General features: G+C 44.7%; 1 protein-coding gene across 1 annotated transcript in view; it reads right to left on the bottom strand.

The window, feature by feature from the left end:
• LOC133352563 (equilibrative nucleoside transporter 1-like) overlaps positions 1-8,204 on the bottom strand; it is a 95,350-nt gene extending 87,146 nt beyond the window's left edge. The window contains exon 1 of the mRNA XM_061568286.1: positions 8,108-8,204. The gene's annotated coding sequence lies outside the window, so the exon portion shown is untranslated. The remainder of the gene's footprint in view (positions 1-8,107) is intronic.
• Between the last annotated feature and the right edge of the window lie 4,031 nt (positions 8,205-12,235).

Below are 12,235 nucleotides of genomic sequence, written 5' to 3'. Positions count from 1 at the left end.
GATAACTTAAGGAAGATTCGATTGAGTGGAATGTTTTACGAATGTGGCAATGTCTGCTGACAGAAATGCAATGTACGTGGCTGGAATATGCAAGTGAAACTGCCGATATTAAAATACACGTAACTTGGCAATGTTAATATTCGTGAGAAAAGTTTGTTATAGAATTGAGTAGCTAAGGAGTTAACATCACACTTACAGTTTAAGCTCCCTCACAGCGGTGGCACTATCGTTATCACAAAGCCCTGGATATACAAATGTACTGCGAATGTAACTTCCTGCCATGCTCAATGAGTCTGGCTCGAACATTACACCAACAGAGATTATAATATGCTGCATATTTAAACTGCACAATGTTATAAATCTTGACTTTCGTGACTGCAGGAATTCATATTCTTTGGGTCTTTCGGAATAGTCACGTAGATAGGTTCATAATTAAAATAACCACGACGTTTCGATCACAACACAAGCGATGGTCTTCAGGTGGAATAAAACCGTTGAAAAAAGGGGTGAAAGCTCCCAAAGGCAAGTTGTTTTGAAAGGTTTGCGATGGGCATAGCCCAAGTGTCAACTTGCAGTGCGCCCAACGAAGTGGGCGGGGGACAAGGGCCCTGGGGCGAGCATAAGCGGAGATGGTTATGTGAATGAATCAAGAGAAGGGTAGGCGCAAGAGCTTTGGAGAAATTAGTAAAATAAATTAAACGAACATCGGAAGGTGAAAAGATGGAAACATCACAGCCAGTTATGACTTAAACTGGTCGATGACGTCATTCCAATGATTGCTGAGTTTGTACCTATCCTCTCGGTTGAAATTGTGTCTGTGTCTATATATATATCGATGGCTTCATGAAGGAATCTTTGTTGATAGCTAGCCAGTGGGCTTGTAAAGTACCTTCGTCTTAGAGAAATAAATGTCGTGTGAGCCAACCGCATTAAGACAGTGATCAGCCCCGGCTAAAGTGTTGGTCCTCCCGTGTTTCAAATCTGCCTTATGCTCACGAACACGGTCAGAGTCATGTCGCTTAGTTTCCCCAATGTAACTACTGCCACAGACACAGCTTAGTTTGTTTAACACGTAGGCTTTCGCGACCAATGTTATTCATAATCAACGATTTTTGGGTTTAGATCGCGTTTATTTATAAATGTGTCGTAACCCTCCACCACCCGACACGGCCAATCAGTAAAAAATGTGTCACGTTGACAAAGACAAATAGTTCACTGCTTTAGCCCACCGGTGTGTGATGAGTTAATGAGTTAATGATGACGTCATCCTGCTGCTGCTCTATATAAGAACGGGAGACACAGGAGAGCCTCACCATTCTGGCGAATTGCCCGATGATGCTGGTTGTAATTACCAGCGAAACGTCGTACTCAAATTGTGAATGTTGTTGCTTCAACACACCGGTGGGCTAAAGCAGTGAACTATTTGTCTTTGTCAACGTGACACATTTTTTACTGATTGGCCGTGTCGGGTGGTGGAGGGTTACGACACATTTATAAATAAACGCGATCTAAACCCAAAAATCGTTGATTATGAATAACATTGGTCGCGAAAGCCTACGTGTTAAACTGACTAACCTCTATGGGGAGGATACTTTTCTTAAAACCAGAAAATTGGAGAAGCTCCGCATTAAGCGGATGAAATTGATATCTTCATTGGCGTTCCTCAAAAGGTGCAGAGATTCGAAGGTAATACCAAACGCAGTTAAAATAACACATCACATAAAGTCTTCTAAGGCTAACAAAATACTACACAAAGCTAGCGAATTATTATTAATAGAGAGAATACAACACAACAGGAGTGAATTATCCAACATTTCTGAATCGCTAAAGCATTTACATTTAAATATAAGCAATAGTGTGTCCATGCATGATTGGAATATAATCGATACTATAACACAACAATCGGCTGATAATGTGTTTAATCTAACAAATGCTAACCAAATTAACAAATTTTCTAGACTTTACAATAAACAAATCCCTATTAAAAACGAACAATTTGAAAACAAAACCGTAATGAACTTGACTAACACTGATTTAACCACTGACATGATTTCTGTCCTTTCTAAAGGCCTTAACTTTGCCGTTACCCCACGCACAATTCCAGTGGATGAGATAATTGCTGAGGTAGAATCAGCAGTAAGACTCCTTCCACATAATGAGGCAGAGATGACTAGACACGAGGTTGCCAAAATTATTGAGAATAGTAAAGTACCTAAAGTAAATATTAGCTCGAACGAGGCAAAAGCCTTAAGAGAGCTTCGTCTAAACAAAGATATTCAAATCCTAGCAGCTGACAAGGGCCGCACTACAGTAGTGATGTCACGAGCCGATTATGATAATAAAATTAAAGATTTATTAGAGGAAAGTACCTACATTAAAATTAAACGAGATCCAACTAATACTTTGGAACGTAAGACTACTGCAATCATTGCAAATTCATTAATCCCAAAAAATGAGCAATTCCTAATGAAGCCAAGGGCTTCAAAACCACCTAGACTGTATGGGCTACCAAAGATCCATAAAGTCGGCATCCCTTTACGACCTATAGTCAGTACAATTGGCTCTGCCACCTATAAATTAGCAAAATATGTAACTAAACAAATTCAGCCTTACATCGGTAGGACATCATCATTCATAATAAATTCAGAACATCTTGTGAATATGATCAAAGATATTAAACTTAACCCTAATGATATTTTGGTGAGTTTTGATGTGATTTCGCTATTCACTAAGGTTCCAGTGAGCGAGTCACTTAAATTACTTGATACACTGGTAAAGAATACAGGTTTACCAAAAGATATTCCGAAACTCGCAGACCATTGTTTAAATAACACTTACTTCTTATGGAGAGGCGAATTCTTTAAACAAAGGGAGGGAGCAGCAATGGGCTCTCCTTTATCTCCTGCTATAGCAAATTTGTACATGGAAAACTTTGAAACCAGAGCACTTGCCTCGAGCACATTAAAACCATCCTTTTGGTTTAGATATGTGGATGACACTTTGGTTGTCTGGCCACATGGTAAAGATACACTTAACGATTTTCTAAATCATCTCAATGCACAAAACCCGGCCATTCAGTTCACCATGGAAATGGAGGTGAATAACACACTCCCGTTCCTGGATATTTTACTTGGGCATGGCCCAAACGGTAAAATAACACACAGCGTTTACAGAAAGCCAACGCACACTGATGCCTATCTGAATGCAGATTCGCATCATCACCCAGCTCAGAAATCCTCTCTTATCAAGACGCTCATACATCGGGCTAAAACAGTGTCAGATGGTGAAAGTCTAGTGAGAGAGATTAAACATGTTAAAGAAGCACTAAGACAGAATGGCTACAATAATGCTCAAATTAACAGAGCACTAAAAGCCAAATCACGATCGCAAAGCAACACTGCTGAAAGCGATCAGATTATTAAAACAATAAAAATACCATTTATCTCAGGAGTAACTGATAAATTAGCCCGTGTTTTGCAAAAGCAAAACATTACAGTAAGATTTGGTACAGTACACAAAATTCAACAACTAGTAACGTGCACTAAAGACGAATTACCTAAATTATCAACAGAAGGTGTATATCGGATTAATTGTGTATGTGGCAGATGCTATATTGGACAGACAGGGCGTAACGTTAGTGTAAGACTTAAAGAACACCAGAGAAATATTAAACTATCACAAACACAACTGTCGGCAGTAGCAGAACATGCATGCCAACAGGGACACTCAATTGATTTTGACAACGTGGAAGTGTTGTGTAAAACTAGTTACTACTGGCAAAGACTAATTAGAGAATCGATTGAAATTGAGAGAAACAGAAATAACTTTAATCGCTCAGACAGCTACAGGCTTAGTGCGGCCTGGAAGCGTATTATTAAATAAGATACATTACAATTACTTATAAGGGAAACAACCACTAACAGATTACTAATGTAGCATAATCACAATAAAACACATTCCAAATGATTACTAATCTACAACTCGCATCGTAACAATAGCCTGATTACTAATCTAGTATATAATTACAATCACTCCCCCCTTGAATCTTTGCACCTGATGAGTTAATGAGTTAATGATGACGTCATCCTGCTGCTGCTCTATATAAGAACGGGAGACACAGGAGAGCCTCACCATTCTGGCGAATTGCCCGATGATGCTGGTTGTAATTACCAGCGAAACGTCGTACTCAAATTGTGAATGTTGTTGCTTCAACACACCGGTGGGCTAAAGCAGTGAACTATTTGTCTTTGTCAACGTGACACATTTTTTACTGATTGGCCGTGTCGGGTGGTGGAGGGTTACGACACATTTATAAATAAACGCGATCTAAACCCAAAAATCGTTGATTACAGCTTAGTTTGTAGACGCCGGGGTATTGCATGTCAGGGATCCTATCCTTCACAGATATAATCAGATCACGAATGTTATGCACTGTGCTAAATCTAACCTGGATCTTGCGTTTGCTCATGATTTTGGAAATCTTTTTGGTGACCCCTGCTATATATGGCAAGGTGATGGTTTTGATTGGGTCCTTAGATGGTTCTTTCCCAACGGTTGGGGTGATAGCTTTATGGATTGTGTAGTCAGAATATCCATTCGTCTTGAGAGCTTGGTGCACGTGTTTCAGTTAACTGGCTAGGTGATGATGGTTGGAGATACATCGAGCTCCATGGTATCGAGTGTTGATGAGGGAATTATTCTGGGATGGATGGTGGTGGGAGTCCGGTTTTAGGTAGGCATCAGTATGGGTGGCTTTCCTGTAGACAGTGGCCCATTCAGACATCTGGTCTCTTTTCGATTCGAACATCCAAGAATGGTAGCTTGCCATCCTTTTCCACCTCCATGGTGAATTTGATGGCTGGGTGTATGGAATTCATGTGGTTGAGGAATTGGTTCAGAGCTGGTCGGCCATGTGGCCATATGACGGATGTGTTATCTACGTACCTCTTCCACAAGGACGGACGTAGAGTGGGTGCCTGGATGGCGTCTGTCTCAAAATTTTCCATGAAAACATTGGCTACAACCGGAGATAAGGGAGAACCCACTGGGGTGCCTTCAACTTTTTTGTAGAATGTTCGATTCCAGGTGAAATATGTGTTGGTGAGGAAATGTCTCACCAGGGCCGGTACATCAGCATTCAATCCTTGTTGGACCAAATCTTCAATGATTGCAATGGTGTCGGGCACAGGAACTTTGGTAAGCAAAAAAACTACATCGAAACTAATGAGCAAATCACCTAAAGATAGTGAGATGTCATTAATTAACGATACCAAGTGAGCTGAGTTAAGTACAGATGAGGTGGTCTTACCAGTGAATGGTTGCAAGGTCTCAGACAGAAATCGGGCCAGTTTGTAGGTAGGTGAGTCAATGGTGGAGACGATGGGACAAAGAGGTGTACCTTCTTTATGGATATTTGGTAAACCATACAATCTGGTTTCAAAATTAATAACGTAACCATCTCCACTTGTGCTGGCCACAGGGCCCTTGTGCCCCACCCACTTCGTTGGGTGCGCTGCAAGTTGACACTTGTGTTACGCCCATTTTTAAACTTTAAAAACAGCTTGCCTTTGGGAGCTTTCCCCCCTTTTTTCCACCTGAAGACGATCGCTTGTGTTGTGATCGAAACGTCGTGGTTTTTTGTTCTTTTTTTAATTTATTTTGAACCTATCTACGTGACTTTATCGAAAGACCCAAAGAATATGCACAATGTTACGTCCATAATAGAGGGGGGGTATTGGGGTTAGATCGCATAAATATATAAATGTGTCGTTAAAACCCACCACCACCCGACACAGCCAACTAGTAAGGGTTGACACGTAAACAGAACGTGGCCAGTTCGTCACTAGTACAGCACACCAGTGTGTTGGAGAGCCAAGCCACAACATTTACAATCGTTTCGCCAGTAATTAGAACTAGCTTCATCAGGCGACTGCCAGATTTGTGGAGAATTTCACCTGTTTCGTTCCTTATATAAAGGTGTAGATATGGTGACCACACTTCTGCACTCTTGCGTAAAGTAGGGGGGGGGAACAATGTTACGTATTTACACTTTGCAGACAAACATTTGTCATCTATGCTGCCATGCTTTAGATCAATGTTCTACACAGGACCACTGCCAACGCGATATCTGTTTCAAGCAAATGTCCCAAGCAGGAATATACACAAATAAAATATTAAACGATTTCTCGGCCTTGGCCGGCATCCATAATGGCATGGGCTCATGTGGCATTGAGTCTGCAAAATGCTGCAGTCACTCAGTAGGGATATGTGATCACTCCTTGTGATTGACATGATAAGGCACTCGCTTCCTGAGCGTATTGGTTGGTCCTGGTTGCTTGCTGGAACACCGTGCAGTGAGTTGTGTTGTAGGGGCTCTTCACGAGGCCCATAGCCAAGCCTCGTGAGTGCTGACAAATCATGAGCTTAAGGGAATGGAAGAGGGCCCAAAGGTCCATGACCCAAAATCTGGTCAGGAAAATAATTTATCCATGGTTCAAGTTCATGGTTATGTGTAATCCAGCCGTGATTAGCACTGCTACAGCCTGTCCTCCTGTGTTCTCTCAGCAGACACGTGTGCAAGTGCCTAAACCTAATTTTAGGAATTGTATGCATAATAACACTGTTAAAGAAAATTCTAGGTAAAGAGTTCACGATTGCTTTTTCACAGTGTGTGTTTTCAGTATTTTTGGCTGTGCAACATAATGCTATGCTGATGCCATAGCATTTTAAAATATGTGATTCCACGCCAAGTGATAAGGCACCGAAAGCTACTGCCTATAGGGACAGCTAAGTGAAGGAGGGCAAGCGAGCTCATCTTTGATTTCCAGGAAAGCTTGGTTTCTCACGCTCAGGAACTCCGTGCTGCTGTAAGAAATGAGCATGGCTGGTGGAGGCGGCGGCGGCTCCCTTCTGCCGCGTGCCTTTCGAACACGATGAAGGCACAGCGAGAGCACGGCGATGCATCCCAGCTCGACCAGAAACACGGCCGCCACGATCGCCGCGTTGAGTCGCCATGGGCCACCGGCGGGCGCGGTGAACTCGGCCGTGGCGGCAGCGGCGGCGTCCGCGTCACCAAACGACCGCTCGGTCTCCCAGCAGCGGCTGTGACCCGACCGGCCGATGGCCGCCACGCACACCTGGTAGCGCCCATTTGGACGCAGGCCCCGCAGCACGTGGCTGCGCCAGGTGGCGTGTACGAGCAGCGATGAGCCGGCGTTGTGCGCCGGCTCGCCGTCCACGGCGCGGTAGGCGACCGCGAACGCCCGCACGCCGGAGCGAGGGGAGCACCACCGCACCTCCACGTCCGACTCGCTCACCGGCACGACGGCGAGCAGCCGAGGAGCCGTCGGACGCACCGGCGACGTGTTGCATGGACAGCCGCCGCGCTGCCACGGTGCGCGGCAGGGCGGCTGAGGGTGGTGGCAGGGATCCACGTCGCACGGCTCCGCCTGCCGGTACTGGGCGACGCCCGACTCATTGCCCACACCGGCGATGTTTTCTTCCATTTCAAAATCGAAGGTTTCGTAGGAGAAACTGGGAGGCCCGAACAGAAGATGAGGGTCGATGGCTTGCGGCGGGCGCGTCTGGAACGCAGTGGCGTGCTTCGGTGTCGGTGTTTGAAAAATGGCAGGATGCGTCGTGGACGCGTCCTCGGGGGAGTTTGTTGGGTATTCTTTAGAAGTAAAGAGACTAAGTGGTGGGGTCGTGTTATCCGAAGTTATCGATTTATCCACAGTTGTGGTGTCGCTGTCAGCAGACAGAGTAGTGCGGATGATGGGTGCTGGGTTTGAGAGGTAATGGGCATCGTAAGGTTGAGACGTGGATGGCTGACGTGTCCTTCCTTGTGTGTTATCGTGGGATGTGTAGGGTTGTGTTGTGTGCCCATTATGTACGCTTTGCCTGCGTGCTGTGGGTTCTGGTGTGAATGTTGCGGGTGCGCGTGCGGTGGTTGTGTCCGTGTCTGGCTGGAGTGTGTGCGCTGTCGGGGATTCTGGCGTATGTTCACCGGGCAGGTGTGTGTGCGGTTGAGTGGCGTTTGGGTTTCGTGTGTGAGTTGGTGTTGGTTGAGAATTCAGGCTTGGCCTGTCCGTGTGTTGTTGCTCCGTACCTGGTTGAGCTGTTTCAAATTCAAAGGTGCCAGGGATGTGTGCGGTGGCTGGGTTTGCTGTGCCCATCGGAGGTTGTGACGTGGGAGCTTGCTGCGTGTGGGGTAGTCGTGTTAGGTTTGAGAGCAAATTCTCCCGGGAGAGGGCACCGCTGGGAGTGCCGCTCTTATTTCCTCTCTCGCACAGAGTCACCACAATCTGTTCGGCTGAAGGAGAGGTTGTCTTTGAATTACGGGTCACACAGTGGATCTCTTGTGGCCTGTAAAACATATGTTCATATAATTGTATTATTACTCGGTTTCAATCGTTCGCTGTATAGTTTAACACTTGTTTTTTTCGTCAGAACATTTCATCTTGTGACACTGGATAGAAAAAAACATAAATTTTAGCCATACCACTTAACCACGTGTATATATTGAGCTGTGAACGTGGTTTCTAAAGTAAAAGAGATGTTTATTTGTTTCCCCGAGGCTAATGCTTAAGAGTAGCACTTGCACACATACTCCACCATAAATGCATGCAAAGCAATATGGGTGTCTTCCAAAACGCTGTGTTATCTAAAGCTGCACACAGTGACTAACAGTGGTGGGAATAGGCCAAAATGCCCCGGAACGCCGTGGTGGGAGTGACATTTTTAACCCGACTGTTGTATTGATTTGACTCACAGATAGACCCCTCGACCAACAGAGAGACCCACAGACACGCATAGAGACCCACGAACACACAGAGACCCACATATACTCTCAGAGACCCACAGACAGGCACAGAGACCCACACACAGAGCTAAGCTCCTGCTCATGCCCCTCCTCCTCAGATCTAGTCGCGGGTGGGGTGGGGGGAAATCATTGATGAGTTCCCCCCAGTAATTTCTTCCCATTTCCAGCCCTGGTGACTGATGAGAACATTAGCTTGAGCAGTGAGCAAATCTGACAATTCTGAGAGCATTCCCTCACCTGCTGGAGTTGTTCTCTTGGCCTCCCGGAATCTGAGCATCGCTCAGTGTTAAATAGAAAATGAAGACGGAATGCAGAAGATGTAGCACGCTGTGCTCCATGGTCTTGTTCTGGGTTGTTTTTCTTTTCTGTGAGAGCATCGCGGAACATCCATCACATTGATTGCACTCACTTTGAGAAGAGGAAGAAAAGACCGTTATGGCTAATGAATAGGAGGGGGGGGGGGGGCGTAACAGTTTTCCACTGGTTCTGTGCACCACGTTGCGAACCACGGGCGATAATTTCGTTTCGATACACTGCAAACCGGTCCTGGCCACTGCTCTATGGCCCTGTTCTCCACCATCCTGCACTGCAGCCATGAATATAAACGCTGAACGACAAATTTCACTTGCCTGGCAGCTTCGGCAGCAGTTTGTTAACCCTTTGGATGCAGGGTTTAAAAATCAATTCAAGCGTGAACTTTTGTTGTCTAATTTCTACTGCGGTAAGTTCATAAACACAACTGTAATTGATTTTCAAATGTACAATTTGATTCCTGTACCGTGAACATAACAATAACTTTTTATCAATCAAACCATTTGAGTTCCCCGCCTGGAATTTAACACGCGGCTCAGATTGTCGGCCATCTTGTCATCTTCACCGTGCCCGAAACAGTGGCGAGACTGGGAGTGTTGCGCTGTGTAGAAGGGGCCATTGCCCGAAACGTCGCCTGTTATATACCTTTAGATTTTTTTAAGGTCACAGTGTTGTTGACAAACGTGTTGAGGTTGTATGATAATTTGTGCTTGTGCACCACGGCCAACGCAGCAGCAGCATCAATCGCCAAATACAGTAACGCGTTTAACGTAGTGTTAGGGGGTTTATGGTACGGCAATAAATACATAATTATTGAGTAAATGTACAGAACGTTTCTTTCAAAAGTTAAGGGAGTAACAATTGACACCAATAACTGTTACCTAAACATGCCGCTTAACACATGTATAAACTTTACATCCAAGTATACACATGCACAGACTAAAAACAATGATCCCTCGTAAAGCCTTAATCGACTTTTTGGGGAAAGTGCTGTTCGCGAGCACTTATGAAGGCCGGGACGGCACACGAGGGGGTGGGTGGGTGGCCAGCACCACGCCCCAGTGGCGATGTTTACGCATCTCAGCAGGTACTCATTTGAGGCTGAGTCGACCTAGGGGGAGGCACAGGACCGGTTCCAATAATATTCACCGGCGTTGGCCATGAGCACGAATGGAACTCGGGTCGCCGGGTTTAACCGCTACACAAACCGCTTCCCACACACGCACATGCACCCTAAATTATCTCACATGCCTACACAAAACTATTCTGTACAATGTCTACAGTTGAATCAAACGTAGGATACACAAACACGGGATACGTGGTTTGACCGCACAAACAGTATCAACAAAACAAAGCAACTAGCTGCATCTTGCATACATTATAAACACAGTGTTTCTGACAAAGGAGGTAAGATTGGTCGAAATCAACCGCTGTTCAAACTAGGATTTAAATGTACTATTTATAACAATGTTTTTAACCTTGATTTGAAGCTTTCGTGACTGCAGGAATTACTCTTTTGTTCTTTCGGTAAAGTCGGTAAAGTGTTTTGTCTCTCTCTAATTTAGTTCTACCTGATGACGGTTGCTTGTGTTGTAATCTAAACGTCGTATTATATTATTTAATTTATTTTCTTTCTACGTGACTTTACCAAAAGAACCAAAGAGTAAGTTTTAAAACGTATCACATTACAGTGTTCCTTAGAAACACAGCCGTATTTGGTACGGCCTTCGTTAAATCAATAGAATCATACGCGAGCAGATGTGAATGATGATGCATTTACGACTCTTTGGGGTTGTCCGCAATGTTGTCGATAACCCAGCGAGGTTTTTTTGTTTTCCCACAACCACAGCAGCCCCACTTCTGTCTGCGGGTAATCCAATTAGAAATACAAATGACTCCTGCGGTGGGAAGCTGTCGTCGTGGTGACGATCAGCACGCCGGACTTTGCAATGCAGGTCGCCGGTTCCGTTATCCCCGCCACGGCAGTCGAATCAATGGTGCGCGTTTCTTATAAACCCACCGCATATGGCCACCTCTTTCAAGACCACTGACCAACTCGGAAGAGAAGGCTAAAGTACCCTCTGGATGGGCTCGAGAGAGAGAGAGAGAGAACTCATGAGAGTGGAGGCGCTCCCGCAGGGCTGTCCCTCTACTGCCTGTACTACTGTGTAACATGAAATGTGTCTGCTAATACCTGTGGGTTTATCAGCTCAACCTCCGATTAGCAGGGTTGGCTACGTACGGTGTGAAATAAAAACTCAACTAAACATTTGTTTTACCAGGTAAAGCCAACTGAGGTATTTTGCTCTTTTTCAGAAGCGACCTCGCCACAAATGATACTCAACGAAATGGCTCATCATGTGGAAATTTAAAGCAGCCAAATACACTAAACGCATATTTATAAATGTGGTGGGGAAAACCAGAGGACCCGGAGAAAAATCCACGCGACCACGGGGAGAGAGACATGCAAACTCCAAATAAAAAAGCGTCAGGGTCAGGATGGAACTCACATCCTTCTGCATACGAGGTGAGGTATTTAACATCTCTGAAGTTCAACATACGTACACGAAGGTTGCCACCTTGTCCACAGTAAACCTTGACACATCTCAGCCCAGGTCGATTATCAAAACTCAAATATACTGGAATAAGGGTTCAATGCAATAATGGTACCAGGTCTCAGTACAAATCATATCCTGCCACCCAATTCCCAGTGGCAAGCCGGGCCTCCACACCTCACGGAATTCTATGGGTTTTTTGAAAAGTGTAAATATACGACTCACACCATAGAACTCGCCCCTGAAAAGAGATATTTGATCTATTTTATTGACCCATTGTATTTCTATTAGGAAACGCACACTTCTGCAAACAATTTGTAAGTACATTAAAGAGGCAGAATATGTGATGTTCTATACTTTCTAAAAAAAACATGTTTCTGCGCAAAAATACCACTATTTTCATGACTTGTGACTCGTACACGTGTGTAAGCTACACGTACTGTAATCTACGAGAGTAAGAAAACAACATAATCGGTGAAAATAAAGTGTACAGTGACTCACCAGTCTCTGCACCGCAACAGCGACTGCAACAGCGTGGAAACAAATC

This window comes from Lethenteron reissneri, chromosome 41 (genome assembly GCF_015708825.2).
Source record: "Lethenteron reissneri isolate LAM-NWPU_2019-01 chromosome 41, ASM1570882v1, whole genome shotgun sequence".
In the NCBI taxonomy this organism is placed as follows: Eukaryota; Metazoa; Chordata; class Hyperoartia; order Petromyzontiformes; family Petromyzontidae; genus Lethenteron; species Lethenteron reissneri.
The sequence above is the reverse complement of the archived record's forward strand: the minus strand, read 5'-3'. Positions and strand labels throughout refer to the sequence as shown.